The 19341-nt window shown below is 40.6% G+C and overlaps 1 protein-coding gene across 14 annotated transcripts in view; it reads left to right on the plus strand.

The window, feature by feature from the left end:
* LOC141415543 (uncharacterized) overlaps nt 1–19341 on the plus strand; it is a 340659-nt gene that overhangs the window by 142902 nt on the left and 178416 nt on the right. For 3 of the 14 annotated variants that reach the window (XR_012440518.1, XR_012440521.1, XR_012440517.1), the window contains exons 4-8: nt 715–771; nt 9183–9235; nt 14859–15389; nt 16096–16237; nt 16331–16504. The exons of 2 other annotated variants lie outside the window; for them this stretch is intronic. The gene's annotated coding sequence lies outside the window, so the exon portion shown is untranslated. Of the gene's footprint in view, nt 1–714; nt 772–9182; nt 11322–14858; nt 15390–16095; nt 16238–16330; nt 16505–19341 lie in introns of those variants that run through there. 9 more of the 14 variants (XR_012440519.1, XR_012440524.1, XR_012440526.1 and 6 more) reach the window with 7 other exon arrangements.

Consider the following 19341-nt stretch of genomic DNA (forward strand, 5'->3'; position numbering starts at 1 on the left):
AGGATTATTGCTAACTCTCCGCCAGAACTGTTCCCATTAACCAGATACTAGATTGGATCCTCTGACAGACAGTAGAACTAGGCAGGAAACTTTATATGTGGTGACCAGCCTTATTGTGAAGACAGCCGAGACAGGACCTGTTACAGAGTGAAGAGCACTAAGAAGACCCAATTCCTAAATTCAGTGCAGGCTCCTAGATTTGATTCTGTGCCAGAAAAAGGAACTGAGTGAAAAACTCAGAAAATACAGAGTGTAGTGTTGTTAATAACATTGTCCCAGAGACCTCTAGAACCTGTGCCATCATGGTGATTGTACGTAGTAACATTATATTGTACACTTGGAAATTGTAAGACAGGAGGTTTAAGTGTTCTCACCACAAGGGTTATGAGTATACATATGCTAATCAGTTTAATGTAGCCTTTCCACAATGCATGAATACGTCAAAACATTGCATTGCACATGACTACATACATACATAGGTTTTGCTTGCCAGTTGAAAGTAATGACATTTCTCAATGTTAATATGTTAATTTTGATGAAGATACCATGTGAAGATAGGTTAAAAAGTATGTGGAAATTCCCTATTCCCTCATTGCAACTGTTCTGTCAATCTGAAGTTATTTCAAAATAAAAGTTTAAAAATTCAAAAAAGAACAACCACAATAACAGCCTATTTAAATTTCTGCAGTAGGTTTTATTTTGTTTTGTCTTAAGGTAGTGCAGTTTGCTGTTGATCCTTCAGTTTCGGTCTCCTCAGTGCTGGGTTTACAGGTGAGCACCGACATCCCTGACCCTTTTTCAGATACTAAATCAAAGAACAAGATATTGCACTTTGGAAATGTTTGTACCTTTTAACAAAGATTTATTTCAGCAAATGAGGAAATCTTAGTATCTAGGATCTAAACGTTCTGTAAGCTTTATGTTGTATTAAATAAACAGCAGTACATGCATTTAGTGCTGTGTACAGAAGAGGTAGTCAACAAACGGTGTCTGCGCTCCCCACCCACACTGATGGATGTGCCTGATACCTACTTCCCTTCTCCTTACCTGGCAACTTGGCAAACACCCCACTCATTCTCTCTACTTACAAAACAGGGCAGGGACTTCAGTGTCAGTGCTACCAGTTCAAGAGAGGACGCCCATGGAAGTTACCAAAGTAGACAGTAATAGATGCTGGCAAAAATTCCAGGCCTTGTTATCCTTATTATCAAAGACTCAGGTTAGGTATCAGAACAGTGGGACAGTGGGAAGATGTGTTTAAAATGCTGATTTTGTTACATAAGGGTTTGCTTACAATTCACTTGTTTTTTACACATTATTTTATTAAAAGATGTGAGTGGCTTTCAAAATTATTTCTAAATTTTTATAATTACATATTAATTTAAAAGAGAAAATTCCACATGTAAAATGCAAATTCAAATGTAGCCAGCCCTCGGTGTCCCTGGGCTCCACAACCATACATTTGTCCAAACTGCAGCTGAAAATAATTTGAAAGAAACAACTGTGACTCTTAAACATATACAGGTTTCTTTGTTGTCATCCTGGCCAAAAAAAACAAAACAACCCCAAAACAGTATAACATCTGTCTGTTTTCTTGTGGTACTAGGGTTTGAACTCTTGGCCGTGCTTAAGTTCTATTGTTTGAGCCATTACCCCAGCCATTTCTCCTTTAGTTATTTTTCCCATAGGATCTCACTTTTAAGCCCAGGCCATCCTGGAATATGGTCCTCCTATGTATGCTTCCCAAGTAGCTGTCATGACAGGTGTGCACCACCACACCCAGCTTTTTTATTGGTTGAGATGGGTTCTCTTGAAAATTTTTTGCTGGGACTGACTTTGATCCATCATCCTCCTAATTTCTGCCTCCCAAATAGCTAGGATTGCAGGTGTGAGCTACCATGCCCAGTCCTGTAATGTAACAAATCTTTACATAGAATTTACGTTGTATTGGGTACTACAAGTAATGTAAGATGATTTAAAAGCATACAAGAAGATGTCAGTAATTTATATGCAAAGAATTTGTCATTTTGTATAGAGGACTTGAGCATTCACAGATTATGGAATCCAAGGGGGTCCAGACCCTCCATGAACGTTGAGGGACAATTGCACATGACTCATATTCCTATTAAACTGGAAGATGAAGTACAGCCACCATACATCCTTGGGCACCCACTAATTCTTCTGCTGCAGACAGGGCCCGGCCACAACAGAGCACAGTGGTGCTCTGCATCTGTTGTCTTCACTGCCTGGGAAGCTTCTTATCATTGCAGACAGTGAGGCATCACTTGCTAGATGGGGCTCTCTAATCTGCCATCTAATGCCTCAGATGTGTCCCATTTCCACACAGAAATCACCTCCATTTCTTGCCCATTGTTCTGTTAACTTGTTTTTGAAATGTCTTCCTTTCTTCTATGTCTGTAAGCACCTGAGTATAGGACTGTGCTATGAGCATCTTATCCCAACCTTCAACTAATGACTAAACTAGCACTGGGAGTCAATATACAAAGTATTTTTAGCTTTTCCTTGACAGGAATATTGCGCTGTCAGACAGCCCAGAGTGCTTCTGGGGGGACTGCAAAGGCATACCCTGTTTTATTGTAGCATCCCATCTTGCTGAAATTGTGATTTTTATGCATTGAAGGCTGTGGCAAGCCTGCATTGAGCAAGTCTATAGGCTCCATTTTGGTAATTCTTATAAAATTTCCAATTTTTTCATTATGATGTTACTTTGTTACAGTGATCTGTGACTTTGATGTTGCTATTGTAATTGTTTTGATGTGCCACAAACTGAGCTCATGGAGATAGGGAACATAATCCACAAATGTTGTTTTCTGATGTTTCATCCATCAGTCTTCCACATCTTTCCCTTTCCTTAGGCCCACAATATCTCTGGGACACAATTAGGCCAATTAATAACCCCACAATGGCTTCTAAATGTTCAAATAAAAAGGGAGTTATGTGTGTCTAATTTTGAAATCAAAAGTTAGAAATGAAGAGGCTTATCTAGGAAAGCATGCCAAAAGCCAAGATCTTCCAGATGTTGTACTGCATTGTTAGGCAAGTTGTGAATGATAAGGGAAACTTCTTCCAGAAAATGCCAAGTGCTTTTTCAATGAACACAAAAGTAATAAGGTGAAGAGCCTTACTGCTGATAAGGAAAAGTGTTGGTGGTCTTGATAGAAGACTGAATCAACCTTGTTGTTTAGCCTTGTGAAAACGTTGTTGTTCCCTTAAGTTGAAGGCTAATCTAGGGGAAGGTCTTAACTGTTAAATTCTGTGAAGACTGTAAAGAATCTGCACAAGAAATGTTGGAAGGTTTTCTGCTTGAGTATTAGGGTCTTTATTTTATATGGTTATTTTGTCTACAAGTAAAAGTACCATATCTGTTGAGATGACCATGTAATTTTTTTGTTTGTGCTTTTATTTGTCTGTGTTGAACCATCTTTGCACCCCTGGAATGAGTAGGAGAAGATCTGGAGGATTGATCTACACTCCTCCCACCCCCTGAAAAAGAACTACAGTCAAAAAGGGAAAAATAAATAAAAACTCACAGATCTTTCTATCTTTATCAATTGCTGGGTTTTTTTTTTCTTTGAGATAAGGTCTCACTGTGTTTCTCCATCTGGTCTCCATCTATGAGACTCAGGTGATCCTCCAACTTCTGCTTCTCAAGGAGCTGGGACTGCAGATGTGCATCAACCCCTTCCAGCTTGCCTATTTTTACTTTTCAAAAATAGGATGGTTGTTTCTTCCTAATTGAACTGTAAATTTTCTTTCATATACTAGATACAATCCATTATCAGTTATCTGTACTGTGGAAAGTTTCTTCCAGTTATAGTTTTGCTTCTCTCTCTCTGTCTCTCTCTCTCTCTCTCTCTCTCTCTCTCTCTCTCCCTCCCCTTCTCTCTTCCTCCTTCCCTCCTTCCCTCCCTCCCTCTCTCTTCCTCCATCTCTCTCTCTCTCTCCCCACTCTCCCGTCCTCTGTCTCATCTCCTTTTCTTTCTCTTACCTTTTATTTATTTTTTGGATATTTGAGTAAGGTCTTGTCACATATATCCCAGTTTGGCCTCAAATTTACAATCCTCCTGCATCAGCCTCCTAAGTGCTGGATTACAGGTATATCCACCATGCCATGCATTGTTTTCTTAACAGTATCTTTTGAAAATCAATTGTGATAACCTTGGTTTTCTCTACTGGTTAGTTTTTGTTTCTTCCCAATCAAGAAAGATTAGCTTAACCAACCAACATCAATGCACCTGCAGTGCTACAACCCACAGCATCTCCTGGGGAGAATACTTACTTGCCTGTTCTAACTTCTGGTTGCTCCTGGTGTTCCTTAGTTTATGGCAGTGTAACTTGTCTTAATTTCCTCCCTCCCATGGCCTTCTGTCATGTGTTTCTTCTCTTCAGTTCCCATCTTCTTTTATAAAGGCATTTGTCATTGCATTTTGAGTATGCCCAAATAATCCACCATGCTCTCACTTTGAGAACCTTCAGTTTTTGCAAGTACTTGGGCTCAAGATGTAGATGTACATTTTGGAAATCACAGCTGTACCCCTCTATGTCTGACCTTAGGTGAAGTTGCATGTTATTATTTCTTATCTGGGCATTCAGTTGTCCTGCTGTTATTTGTAGAAACCCATTCATTTCCCATAAAATAAATCACCTTAAAATTCTTGTTTGGAAATCAATGGACATGGATCTGTATGTCGCCAGTCTCACTCCTCTCTGTGTCTGTAAATAGCCCTCTATCCTGATGACTGTAGCTTTAATTATATATTTGTCCTTGAGATCATGTAATATACATCCTTACTTCTTTTTCAAAAATTGTTCTGGATATTCTGGATAATTTGAATTTTCTGATATACTTTAGAATCAGCTTACAGATTTCTACAAACATGCCGTCTTGGGTTTTGATTGTGCTCTTATCAAATATACAAATCAATTTAGCAAGAAAAGTCTCAACTTTACATCTGGTTAATAATATGAATCTTTGTTATGGCATAATGTGCCTGTTTCACAAGAAGAAAGCTAACAAAACAAGCTAAGTCTGTATCAGTTATTGTAGTGATTTAAAAAAAAAACAAGGGTTGTAGCAATAGGGGAGGAGAGACATGGTCAGTTACCTAGAAAGTAACCATAAATGACTTTTCTTTCTTTTAGTGTTAACATCTCAGCCCAAGTAGGAGTTATAAAGTCTCATTTCCTTAACAGGAGCACATGTGGAATTGTGTCTTCAAATCTCAATGTCTCGATTTTAACAGCTCCACACCTGGAATGAAGCTTTTACCACTCAACCCCTCCACTGGGGAAACTGAGGGACAGGGCCCAAGCCTCCTGTTTAGATATTGTGCAGTGGTAAACTGAAGTCAGAGCTCTAGAGGATGTATCTCTCAACAATACATCCCAGGCCGAGGAGGAGCAGGCAGAACAAGTACAGGGTGTGGCCTTGCCTACATTTGCATTCTCAGGATGCAGCTAAAGACTGTGCAGGTTGATTCAATGAGCTCTGAGGTTGCTCCTTGCAGGGTAGACCACAGTACTCCCATCCTTGTTTCAAGGCCACAGTTCCCTTGAGTCCATGTTTCAGGCCGCAGTCAGCCAAGCTGCACAGAGATAGGCAGAGCCAGTGAGAGGCTCCGGGTTTTATCCCAGTCTTATCCAGGTCTCCTTGTACACAGAGAAGTCTCTGTGGAGCCAGAGGGTGAAGACCCAGGGGTAGGGGTGGGTGGCTGGGTCTCAGCTGTGAAAGTAGTGCTTCCAGCCCCACGCTGTGATCTGCAGGAGGCTCATCTTGATGAAGACACAGAGACCAATTCCTTCAGCTCCCCAGGACCTCTCCCACTCTCAAAGGCCACACCTTACCAGGAAATATAAAATGCCTCCCTTTAGCTGCCTCTGTAGGGTAACCTCCAACTTATCTGCTGGAGACGGGGACCCTCTTGTCTCCATGGCATTGCACAGCCCAGATTGCAAAAGCTGTGCTATCAGGGAGGTGGTCTCTGAGAAGGCACTCACTGCTTTCCAAACACAAGCGTGGCTCTTAAGTCTCTGCTCCCACAGAATACGTCAGTAATCATCATGTATTTGTACACCATTTAAGAACACAGACTCCTATTACTCATGGTAGGAGACAGTGAACACACACTGTGTGCACCAGTGGTCAGGCAGGAGCCTATGCTAGGAAGAACAGTTTCAGCCCCACTGTGGCCCATGGAAGTTATTTTGGGTGGACACCAGGGAGAAGCCTATTGAGGGGGCCGAACGGGCCCAGGCATGGGGCAGGGGTATTCCAAGCACAGGGAGGGACAGCAGCAGAGGGCTGGAGGGAAAACTGCAGCATAGCTAAAGAGCACTAGGGGAGGGGATGGCAAGAGTGGAGCCATGGGGACATCCATGGCCAGAGCATGTCAGAATGTGAGGCAAAGGAAGACTTTTAGGCTCATTCTAAGCTGCGGGAAGCCATAGGAGGATAATCGGAAAGCTGTGGCTTCTGTAGACTTACCTTGGAGGGATTAATAATGAATCTCATTAGGAATGGAGGAATGGCTGGGCTGCTGATGAGGAGGGTACTGCTTTAGGCTCCAGGTGGACTCTCCTTTCCACCCTTGATCTTGACTTTCCAAATTGCTTGTTTGGGGATGTGGGAGTCTTAAGCCATTTCCTCCTCCCTCTCCCCAGCTAACTCCATGTACTCCAAGCTTTTACCTCATTCTTCCGAAGGATGAGATGGCAAAGGGTAAAGCAGCAGGGCAAAGTGTGACTGACAATAGGTTTGCTGAATCTATTGGTTATGGGCCTGATTTATAGTTGCATTTTTATAGCTGTGAGGCTCCTTATAGTTTTGTTTATTTCCTGTTCTGGACTATGTACTTCCTGAAAATAGAGAATTATTTGACCTTTAAGTCACTACTGTATTCCCACTTGTACTACACTGCCTGGTGTATGGCTCTTCCTCAAATCCTGATGTCTTTATGGACCTATGAGGGAGATACAGAGGCAGAGAGATAGAGATAGATGACAGATAGGTGATAGATAGGTAGATAGATAGAAAGAATCAAGCAACAGAGAATATCAAAGACACTTTTTCAGTTAGTGGAAACTCTTCTGTTTTTCCTACTCTCTCACTTTAGACTTGCAACTCCATAAATTCTTCCCTTTATCTTTTATGCTCCATGATGTGTGTATGTGAATGACTAGACACTGGCTGCTGTGCATTTTCTTGAATGGCAGATGGCAATCCGGACTGTGCTAAGTAATCGAGACCTCATGTTTCTTTCAGTAGACCTCCAGGTCATTATGACGTGTGCAGCAATACTTGAATAGCTGTCTAGACCAGACCACTTTGTAGCCTCTGGTGGATCTTCATTGTTATCAAACTTCAAAGAAGGACCATGCCTAATGGAACTCATAGGCCAGGCCACCATACTGCCTGTAATTCCTGGACCTTGAAGGGTTGATTTTCCTCATGGAGTCTTGTTTGTTGGTTGTACTTTGTTTTGGTGGCAATAGAATTCTAACTGAGGACTTTGCCTACTAATGCTCTGCCAGTTGAGCCATGACCACCTGGCCCATCTTGCTTTAGCATTTGAGGTAGGGTCTTGCAATTTTGCTTGAGTGGACAATTCCTCAATTTTCCCCTACTGTGCAGCTGGGCATGAAAGAGTGCCTCACCATACCTGGCCATAGCTCCTGGTGTCTTCTCTGAAAGAATGAATTTCTGCCTTTTATCTCTTGCCACTGTGTTGTCTTGTACTTGAAGTTAAATAACCATACTCTTCTCTCCTTGCACATTAAATAGTCTCATTATGGTAGGAATAAGAGAAGCATAAAATGAGCATTATCTACTATTTTCACTTTGAAAAATGTGAAGGCTGAATTATAATCAAGCACGTTCATTGTTATGCTTGCAGAAGATGGTGTCATAGCCCACACCGTTTATTTTGTTTAACATCTCAAAATTGAAAAGAATAACAAAAATGGGGCCGTTAAACACAAATAATTTGGCCTCAACCTATCTGGATACTTTTCTGATATCCTGTGTCCCAAAACTGTCACCTTCCTTAGTGACATGTAAGCTGCCCTGCTGAACAAACAACCTGTAATCTAAATAAATGGTGTAGTATATCCTTCTACTTGAGGAACTTAGTTTCAGCCAATCACAGCAGTAAAGCTTCAGCCAATCACACACAGCCAACTGATCAGATCATGCCCATCAAGAGAAATGCTGACTACATGCATCAGGTTCTTTCTGAATGGAACTTCCTTTTCTTTGGCTAGGAAGTACAGGAACAAGGCCCTGGCAATGGCTCCCATGAAGGAGCCCTCTTTAAACCCCAGTCAAATACAAACAGCCCTTTTTGTGGGCTCAGGGAACTGCAATGTCAATCATATGACTTTCTTGCTCTTTTACTCCCATTGTACCCTGCTGGTTGGGAGGGGTCAGAAGCCAAGGTCAGGGGCCTGTGTAGGGGAAGAGGTAGGAGCACCAACACGAAGCAGATGGAGAAGTCAATGCTGCTGCTTGCCAGTCTTGGCCCTGCCAGCTTCCCATGAAGGCCACCTGTACCCAAGAGAAACTTCTTTCCTTTCAGTGCAAGGTGACTGGAGAAGACACGGTGTTCTGATTTCAACCTGACCTTTTTGTGTTTGTAGACAATACCAATTGATTTTTCCTTCTTTGGATGTAAGCAGCTAAGCCATGGAGACCTCAGGTTTCACCCAGGGCCCTGGGAACCCAGCACCAGGTGCAGGTGTGAACAGAGTTGGTTTGAGGAAGGAACTCCACCAGGCCAACTTGTTCGATGTCAGTACTTGGACTGCAACAGAATCCTTTAACATCACTGTAAATTAGTAGAAACCTGCTAAATACCATGTACCCAAAAGTGATTTCAAAGTTAATCAAAAGAATTTTTAATTTATTTCTCTTAGAAGACTTTAAATGTCGAATACATACAAAACACTAGCTTTTATGTTAGAAAATCACATTGCTTTATTCTGGGAAAAAGTTGTGCATACTTTTTTTGGAAGGAAAATATTAAATTTAGGATAATAGGATAATAATAAAATAATGATACTAGTAGTATCATCCAATGAAAACTCTGCAGTGTTTTTATATTGCAGCAGAGTTCTCCTTCAGTGCAGTATTGTTAACTGAAATACTATTCATCCCTCTTTTCTAGGTCAAGAAGCTGAATTTTGAGACACTGAAGGAATTGCCCAAGTTATAGACCTGGTAGGTGGAACATTTACCTCAGTTCAGGGACCAAAAGGAACAAAATAAATTTAGACACTTTACAATGTTGTAATGGGCACTGAAAATAAGTATGTAAATATTCCTAGCATGAAATTATGGCAGTAACACAAAGAACATGTGAAAGAGTGGCCTTCTGAAGTTTCAGGATGACCCCTGAGCTGAGAAATGTCCCTGTGGTCAAGTCATGGGTATGGAATGACAGAGAGCCTGAAAGCATCAGAGAGCAGGTACTCATGATTCTAGGTTCTGAACAAAGGTGAAGCAAGAGTGACAGGCTTTGTCATAGTGAATGGATAATGAACAGGCATTCTCAGAACCAAAGAGCTGAGACAGTCTCCTTTCCTAGAGAAGTTGTTAGCCTTTTCCACTCCTCATCTACTGTGGCTGCCATAGCAGTATTTTATAGCCTTTAGAAGTTAGTTTCCCCTTCGTCAATTTTTTTATCTCCATAATTCCCACTTCCCTCTTTTACCTGCATCTTTTGTGAATGTTGTGGTGTTCTGGGTATGAGGAGCAGAGAGCACATGATTGTGTGGTGGAAACTGGCTGTTCTTATGACAGTGAGGTTCAGGGAATGTTGGTTCCTTAGCAAATCTCTGAGTGACCATGGAGATTTAGCCTGTTTGGAACATGCAGTAATCAACATTGTCCATGGGCAGAAATATAACAAAGGATTGTGTTTCAAGGGTGATTATGATGGAGTGGGTGTATTCAACAATGATGTATTGTAAGAACTTTTGTAAACATTAAGGGCACCCCTGTTCAATGATAATATGGTAATAAAAAAGAGTGATTATGAGTCTTACCCACCTTCAGAACATATTGGGGAAGCCATTAGGGATCCCTTGACTATCTGGATCTGGATGCATCATACTTTACTAATGTGAGCAGGACAGAAAGTATAACTTAGATATCTGGGAAAGAATGATGAAATTTCTTCTTGTGTGAGAGTCCTTTCGAAATAAAATGGGTGAAACTGTCCATAAAAAGTCTGTAAGGGAAGTGGCTCTTGGAATGCCTCTTTTCATTATTATTTGGAGAAGATCTTTATCCCTTGGTGCACTAGAGAGTCATCAAATGTTGCTACCTTTCACACCATGTTCTGGAGTGCCTGATCTATTGAAGTGGGTGTGAGACCTGAGAGTTGTGTTAAACAAAAACTAGCTCAACGCAAAATTTCTAATACATCCTGAATGTCATCTAGAAAGATTTTTATTGGGAGGTTTAAAAATCATTTCAGAACTAGGGATGTAGTTCATGGGTAGATATTTGCCAAGCGTATGAAAGGCCCTGGGTTTGATACCCACTATTGCAAGAAAACAAAAACATATCTTTTGCAACAAAATTTAAAAAATGAAAATAAGAGACATATAGTTTTGTTTGTTTCTTCATTGTCTCATGTTTGATATCCATGTCTTCTTGGAATGTATAAAATGCCAAAATGTTCCTAACATTTTCACTAGGTCAATCTCATTAAAATAAAATAAAGGTGACCAGAAATTCTGAAAATATACATTGCTTTATAACAGATTGAATCCCCTTGACTGTTTCTTCTGCTGTGAGAGCACAGGTGTTTGCAATGAAAATTGGACACAAATCGTTGAGGTAGCATATGACAGATATGTGTGCAATGACTGATGGGAATGTGGCTTTAAAGCACATTGTTCATTGTAGGTTTGTACAGTTTATCACACAATGATTTGACACAGAGGGATGACACATTTTTTTTTCATTTTTCTTTTATTATTCATATGTGCATACAAGGATTGGTTCATTTCTCCCCACTGCCCCCACCCCCTCCCTTACCACCCACTCTGCCCCCTCTCTCTCCCCCGCCCAATACCCAGCAGAAACTATTTTGCCCTTATTTCTAATTTTGTTGTAGAGAGAGTATAAGCAATAATAGGAAGGAACAAGGGTTTTTGCTGGTTGAGATAAGGATAGCTATACAGGGCATTGACTCACATTGATTTCCTGTGCGTGGGTGTTACCTTCTAGGTTAATTCTTTTTGATCTAACCTTTTCTCTAGTACCTGTTCCCCTTTTCCTATTGGCTTCAGTTGCTTTAAGGTATCTGCTTTAGTTTCTCTGTGTTAAGGGCAACAAATGCTAGCTAGTTTTTTAGGTGTCTTACCTATCCTCACCCCTCCCTTGTGTGCTCTCGCTTTTATCATGTGCTCATAGTCCAATCCCCTTGTTGTGTTTGCCCTTGATCTAATGTCCACATATGAGGGAGAACATACGATTTTTGGTCTTTTGAGCCAGGCTAACCTCACTCAGAATGATGTTCTCCAATTGCATCCATTTACCAGCGAATGATAACATTTCGTTCTTCTTCATGGCTGCATAAAATTCCATTGTGTATAGATACCACATTTTCTTAATCCATTCGTCGGTGGTGGGGCATCTTGGCTGTTTCCATAACTTGGCTATTATGAATAGTGCCGCAATAAACATGGATGTGCAGGTGCCTCTGGAGTAACAGTCTTTTGGGTATATCCCCAAGAGTGGTATTGCTGGATCAAATGGTAGATCGATGTCCAGCTTTTTAAGTAGCCTCCAAATTTTTTTCCAGAGTGGTTGTACTAGTCTACATTCCCACCAACAGTGTAAGAGGGTTCCTTTTTCCCCGCATCCTCGCCAACACCTGTTGTTGGTGGTGTTGCTGATGATGGCTATTCTAACAGGGGTGAGGTGGAATCTTAGCGTGGTTTTAATTTGCATTTCCTTTATTGCTAGAGATGGTGAGCATTTTTTCATGTGTTTTCTGGCCATTTGAATTTCTTCTTTTGAGAAAGTTCTGTTTAGTTCACATGCCCATTTCTTTATTGGCTCATTAGTTTTGGGAGAATTTAGTTTTTTAAGTTCCCTGTATATTCTGGTTATCAGTCCTTTGTCTGATGTATAGTTGGCAAATATTTTCTCCCACTCTGTGGGTGTTCTCTTCAGTTTAGAGACCATTTCTTTTGATGAACAGAAGCTTTTTAGTTTTATGAGGTCCCATTTATCTATGCTATCTCTTAGTTGCTGTGCTGCTGGGGTTTCATTGAGAAAGTTCTTACCTATACCTACTAACTCCAGAGTATTTCCTACTCTTTCTTGTATCAACTTAAGAGTTTGGGGTCTGATATTAAGGTCCTTGACACATTTTGAGTTAATCTTGGTATAGGGTGATATACATGGATCTAGTTTCAGTTTTTTGCAGACTGCTAACCAGTTTTCCCAGCAGTTTTTGTTGAAGAGACTGCTATTTCTCCATCGTATATTTTTAGCTCCTTTGTCAAAGATAAGTTGCTTATAGTTGTGTGGCTTCATATCTGGATCCTCTATTCTGTTCCACTGGTCTTCATGTCTGTTTTTGTGCCAGTACCATGCTGTTTTTATTGTTATTGCTTTGTAATATAGTTTGAAGTCAAGTATTGTGATACCTCCTGCATTGTTCTTTTGACTGAGTATTGCCTTGGCTATTCGTGGCCTCTTGTGTTTCCATATAAATTTAACAGTAGATTTTTCAATCTCTTTAATGAATGTCATTGGAATTTTGATGGTTATTGCATTAAATATGTACATTACTTTGGGGAGTATCGACATTTTTACTATGTTGATTCTACCAATCCATGAGCATGGGAGATCTCCCCACTTTCTATAGTCTTCCTCAATCTCTTTCTTCAGAAGTGTATAGTTTTCCTTGTAGAGGTCTTTCCCATCTTTTGTTAGGTGTACACCTAGGTATTTGATTTTTTTTTGAGGCTATTGTAAATGGAATTGTTTTCATACATTCTTTTTCAGTTTGTTCATTATTAGTGTATAGAAATGCTAATGATTTTTCTATGTTGATTTTATATCCTGCTACTTTGCTATAGCTATTGATGATGTCTAGAAGCTTCTGAGTAGAGTTTTTTGGGTCTTTAAGGTATAGGATCATGTCGTCTGCAAATAGGGATATTTTGACAGTTTCTTTACCTATTTGTATTCCTTTTATTCCTTCTTCTTGCCTAATTGCTCTGGCTAGGAATTCCAGTACTATGTTGAATAGGAGTGGAGATAGTGGGCATCCTTGTCTGGTTCCTGATTTTAGAGGGAATGGTTTTAATTTTTCTCCGTTAAGTATAATGCTGGCTGTAGGTTTGTCATATATAGCTTTTATAATGTTGAGGAACTTTCCTTCTATTCCTAGTTTTCTTAGAGCTTTTATCATGAAATGATGTTGGATCTTATCAAAGGCTTTTTCTGCATCTATTGAGATGATCAAGTGGTTTTTGTCTTTGCTTCTGTTAATGTGGTTTATTACATTTATTGATTTTCGTATGTTGAACCACCCCTGCATCCCTGCGATGAAGCCTACTTGGTCGTGGTGAATAATCTTTTTGATGTGTTGCTGAATTTGGTTTGCCATTATTTTGTTGAGGATTTTTGCATCAATGTTCATTAAGGAGATTGGCCTATAGTTCTCCTTTTTGGAGGTGTCTTTGCCTGGTTTTGGGATAAGTGTAATACTGGCTTCATAAAATGTGTTTGGCAGTTTTCCTTCCCTTTCTATTTCGTGGAACAGTTTAAGGAGGGTTGGTATCAGTTCTTCTTTAAAGGTCTGATAGAATTCATCAGAGAATCCATCAGGTCCTGGACTTTTCTTTTTGGGGAGACTCTTGATTGCTGCTTCAATTTCATTTTGTGTTATAGGTCTATTCAGGTGATTAATTTCCTCTTGGTTCAGTTTTGGATGATCATATGTATCTAGAAATCTGTCCATTTCTTTTAGATTTTCAAATTTATTTGAATATAGGTTCTCAAAGTAGTCTCTGATGATTTCCTGGACTTCCATGGTGTTTGTTGTTATCTCCCCTTTTGCATTCCTAATTCTATTTAGTCAGGTTTGCCAGGGGTCTATCGATCTTGTTTATTTTTTCAAAGAACCAACTTTTTGTTTCATTAATTCTTTGTATGGTTTTTTGGTTTCTATTTCGTTGATTTCAGCTCTTATTTTTATTATTTCTCTCCTTCTATTTGTTTTGGGATTTGCTTGTTCTTGTTTTTCTAGGAGTTTGAGATGTATCATTAGGTCATTGATTTGGGATCTTTCAATCTTTTTAATATATGCACTCATGGCTATAAACTTTCCTCTCAAGACTGCCTTAGCTGTGTCCCATAGGTTCTGGTAGGTTGTGTTTTCATTTTCATTGACTTCCAGGAACTTTTTAATTTCCTGTTTTATTGCATCGATGATCCACTCTTCATTAAGTAATGAGTTATTTAGTTTCCAGCTGTTTGCATGTTTTTTTGTCTTTACTTTTGTTGTTGAGTTCTACTTTTACTGCATTGTGGACAGATAGTATGCACGGTATTATTTCTATTCTCTTATATTTGCTGAGGCTTGCTTTGTGCCCTAGGATATGATCTATTTTGGAGAAGGTTCCATGGGCTGCTGAGAAGAATGTATATTGTGTAGAGGTTGGATGAAATGTTCTGTAGACATCTACTAGGTCCACTTGATCTATTGCATATTTTAGATCTTGGATTTCTTTATTGAGTTTTTGTTTGGGGGATGACACATTTAGCAAATCATATTGATAAACTATTTATTATAGATGGTTTTCTCTTTCAGACTTTATAACCACTCCAAATTTAATCATGATAAAAAATTAAGTTGAATCTGAGTGAGGTCTATCTTCCCAGCACTAGGGATGCATAGGCAGAATGATGGTGAGTATGATGCCAGCCTGGGTTCCCTAGGGGAAACATGTCACACACAAAAAATAGATTTGAAATGCATTTTCTATATGAAATCTCCCTTGATTGCTTTCCCTGTGTTCTTAATCTCTTAAATTTACTTTCAAAAGTTCCACTAACAAAAATGTATAAATCAATGGAGTACTAGAGGACATCTATGACCACCTGCATGCATTTTTTGATTCAGTGGCAATATCAGGGAGTGAAGAAGAAAAATTAGTAAGTATAAATTTGTATTAGTGGAGAATAGAAGGGAACCTTTTGAACCATTTGCTACAAAAGTGTGCTGATATTAGCTTTTCTGGTGTTCTTATAGAGAACGGACCTTCTCATCCTGATAAATAATCTGAGAGTCTGACCTTGTGACCCATAGTTGACAGATATCATTAAAATAGGTTTTATGAAGGTAAGCCGTGGATTTGTTCTTGAGTAATGAGAATAAGTAGTGTCTGAAGACTATTTTCCACTTTGGAAATGTCATTAGTGAGGTCTTTCATTGCCTATTAATGTAAATGTTGATTAAATGTACTCTTCTTCAATTCATATGTTTCAATGACCCTTCCCAGTACTTTCATGTATCTTAAACATGGATTAATTGATTTTAAAAAATTCTAAGCCGTTTGAAGCAATGTCCCTTTCAAGCCATGTAATGAATCTGACTGCCTGAGTGTTAGGAAATATGCATTTCCTACTATTCTTTTAAAAAATGAAATGTTGTAATTATTCTATCAGTTTAACTTGTGTTCACTGAACATTGAGACTTTTACATATGTAAAATAGATATGTATAATAAATGAAATATTATAATTTATATTTTGAGAATGGTCAGCTTGTTTCAGTTGAAAATAAAGCAAACCACGATTACCTGAAGTAGCTGTTGTATGCAGAACAATGTGCTCTCTCTTTGCCTAGCCCCGGGACAGTTGAATGTGAGTCCACATGACTATTTCCTAGTTTATGTCATCCTCTGTCAGTTTCTCCATTATCTTGTTTTTGATGTCCATTATTTCTTGCTGTGTATAAAGTATCAAAATGTTTAGAAGATTACTGTATGTGCATCTTAATATATTTGTAATAGATGGAGTAGTTTGAATTACTCTCACTTCCTGCAGGTCTTTATTTGGGTTTTCAACTTGGTCAGCTACCTTGAGTCCAGCTCTTGTTCCAAGCGAAAAGAGAAAAAATGTGGCATTGATACCATTTGACTAGATGGTAACTAAACCTGGATAAATAAGATATTTTCTCTCACTAGAGGTTGGTGGCATTTTCTTCATTTTTAAACTTGTGATTCTCTAACTGTAGATCAGATAAGAAGCTATTGAAAAACTGTAGAAACTAATTTTGTAGGTTTCCACTTGGCGTACACGTGGAATTTGTAATTCTTCTCTTCAGAGGGAAAGGAACAAAAATTGCAGAGAACTTTATTTGGAGGCCATGTGGACAACGTCTCAGGATCTCAGCAGGACCCAGACGGTGGTATAAGGAAGAATGGATGTGTGGTCCTTGTGGGAATATTGTGAGGTATCTATATGTCTTCTCTGTGTGGGATTCTGGAACACAATGATGTCTCTGTTGCAGTGAGATGTTTCTTTTGACTGTCTTCATGGTCTCTGTAGGATGAGGTTTTTTATGGAGGTATTTTACTGTCTCTATGGTCTGTTTAGGATAAGGGTGTCTGGGAAGACTGTGATATTTCTGTAACTTGGAGATCTGCTGGGGGAGGTCTCTGTAAGAGACCTCTGGGCAGTCAGAACCCTACGAGGCATGGGCAAGTCTCTGTATGTTGTCTCTGGGTAAATTATGTAATAACTCTGGAAAATCTGTGAAATATCTGTGGGAAGTTTCTGTGGGGCAATTCGGGATCCTTTGGGAGTTTGGTATGTAAGCTTCCCTTGCAAGTTCATTGTGTCATCCTCTAGTGACTGTGTATGGTGTCTGTGGGGAGGTCACATTTCATCCTCTAGTGCTTGTGTGTGGTCTCTGTGGAAGGTTATTGTGACATGCCTTAGTGACAGTGTATGGTCTCTGTGGGAGGTCATTGTGACCTCCCCTAATTATTGTGTGTGCTCTCTATTGGAGATCACTGTCACATCTCCTAGTGACTATTTTTGTGGTCTCTGTGGGCGGTCATTGTGACATCCCCTGGTTACTGTGTGTGTGTTCTTTAAGGGAAGCCACTGTGACAAAGCCTAGTGACTTTGTGTATGTTTTCTGTGGGAGGATATTGGGATATCCCACTAGTGAGTGTGTGTGGTCTCTGTGGAAGGTCATTGTGACATCCCCTAGTAACTGTGTACAGTTTCTAGGAGAGCAGTCCACACTGTCCTGGTATAAGTTCCTTTGTGAGGTCTGTGCTTATTGTGTGTGGAGATCTCTTTAGTGGAGGTCTCTGTGGGATGAAGTATGTGAAGTCTTTGGGAAATCTCTTCAAAGACTGTGTGTATCAGTGAGCTGTATCTGTTTTGTCTCCATATTCTGTGTGGGATTGTCATACTGAGGTTGCTGTGTAAGGTCTCTGGGAGTCTGAGATTTCTATAAAGTCTGGGAGGCTAAGTGATGTCTCTGTGGGGGACTGTGAGCTGTGTGTGTGGCAGTAAGAGGCCACGGTGGACATTTCTGCATTAGGAAGTCTCTGAGGTCCCACTTGGAGCAAGTCTCCCTCAGAGTCTCTGTGGGAGGTCCATGGGGGGGTGCGGTTCTGTGACATCTGTGTGAGGACTCTGAAGTCTCTGTATTGTTCTGAGGAACTTCCTTGAATGCTGCTTGTTTCCTCTGTCAGAAGTCTCTGTGTTCGTGTCCGTAGGAGTACATCCTTGAGTTCTCTGTGTGAGGGTCTTTCAGTGAGTGTCGCTGTAGAAGTCTCTGTGTGGGTTTCTATGGCAAGTTTCAGTGTGAGTCTTTGTGGAGCTCTCTCGGTGTGGGTGATGTGTGGGTGTCTGTGACAGAGTGACTGTGGAGGTGTTAGGGTGCATGTGTGTGGGGACATAAGGGTGGCTCTTTTGTGTGGGCCTCTGTGGAGGGGTAGTTCAGTGTGATCTCTGCACAGGTCTCTCTATGCATTGCTGCTAAGGTCTCTGTATGGATGGCTCTGTCCTGGAGTCTGTGAAATTGTGTGGGGAGTCTCTGGGAGAGACTTAGGGGTCTCAAAGCATAGGTTTCTGCTGAAGGCTGTGTAAAGATCTGGGGGGGGGTCTAATAGTGTGGGCCTCAATGGAGGTCTTCTGGGCCCACTAGCTTCATGATCTGAGGAAGTTACACTATCAAGATCTCTGGGGTCCACATCTAGCTCTTACACAAAAATAAACTGTCTCTCGTGACCCATTTTACAGTAACAACCTTGGCTATGTGCTTGTTACTAGGTTCACTCTTCTGGTCACTGTCATTATTATGCAGAGACAGGGCCTGTGTCAAGAGCAGCATGCAGAACCTTCACCTATACACCATGGGGTTGCCGAGTCCCACATGCAGAATCCTAACAGGCATGGGTATAGAACCATGCCCATGTCATGTGCCTCAGTGGTACCTCCTGGCACAGACCTCTCCAGAAAGGAATGATTGAGGCTCCTGGAGCAGCCTCCACATGGAGGACCTGGAGAATTGTCTGCTCCTCTCACTGCCTTGACCCAGCCTCTTTCCTACATGGGTGGGTCTTGTGATGAGCATTCTGGGATGGAAGCCGATAGAGGACTGGATGGCCATTCTTGTCCTTTCTCCAAGGCTGGAAACTCAGGCATTTTGGACAAGTCACTTCCCTCTCTGTGGACCAATCCCATCTGATTATTATTCCCCTTCTGGTCTCTGGGGCAAACAAGGTCTATGTGCCAAGACAGACTTGGTGTGAGAACTTAGGCCAGCCCATTGTTGCTCTTTGGTGCCCATATCTCCATTTGGAATAGTGCTGGTCCCATGTGCATGTGCAAAAGTCACCAGGCTATCACTGTCAGAGTTCCCTATACCAGGCCTTTCCACAAATTGTCAACTCCCTTCTGGAATTCAAGAGGCTATTTAATGCAGGTTTACTAAATACACTGTGAATAAATTAATCTTCCCTGCCTCAATGCCCTCCTTCCTCTCTAGTCTGTGTTGGAGTTAAGGGGATTTCTTGAGTTCTGTGGTCTGGGAGTCAGAGCAGGGGCCCATGGGGTAGGGACAGTGTGAGTAGCTGAGTCCTTGTGGTCTCATCAATTCAGGCTGGGAGGACAGGGGATTTCTGTCCATGGCAACCCTTATGGCACCTCCATGTCACTGTGCCTCCTCCTCTGAATAAAACCTTTACAATTTTTCTCCCACATTTCTCTCTGGGCCTGTCTCGTCCCCACCATGTGCTGGATATAATATACACAGGTCCACTCAGAGTG

The sequence above is a fragment of the Castor canadensis genome, chromosome 13, assembly GCF_047511655.1.
Source record: "Castor canadensis chromosome 13, mCasCan1.hap1v2, whole genome shotgun sequence".
Taxonomy (NCBI): Eukaryota; Metazoa; Chordata; class Mammalia; order Rodentia; family Castoridae; genus Castor; species Castor canadensis.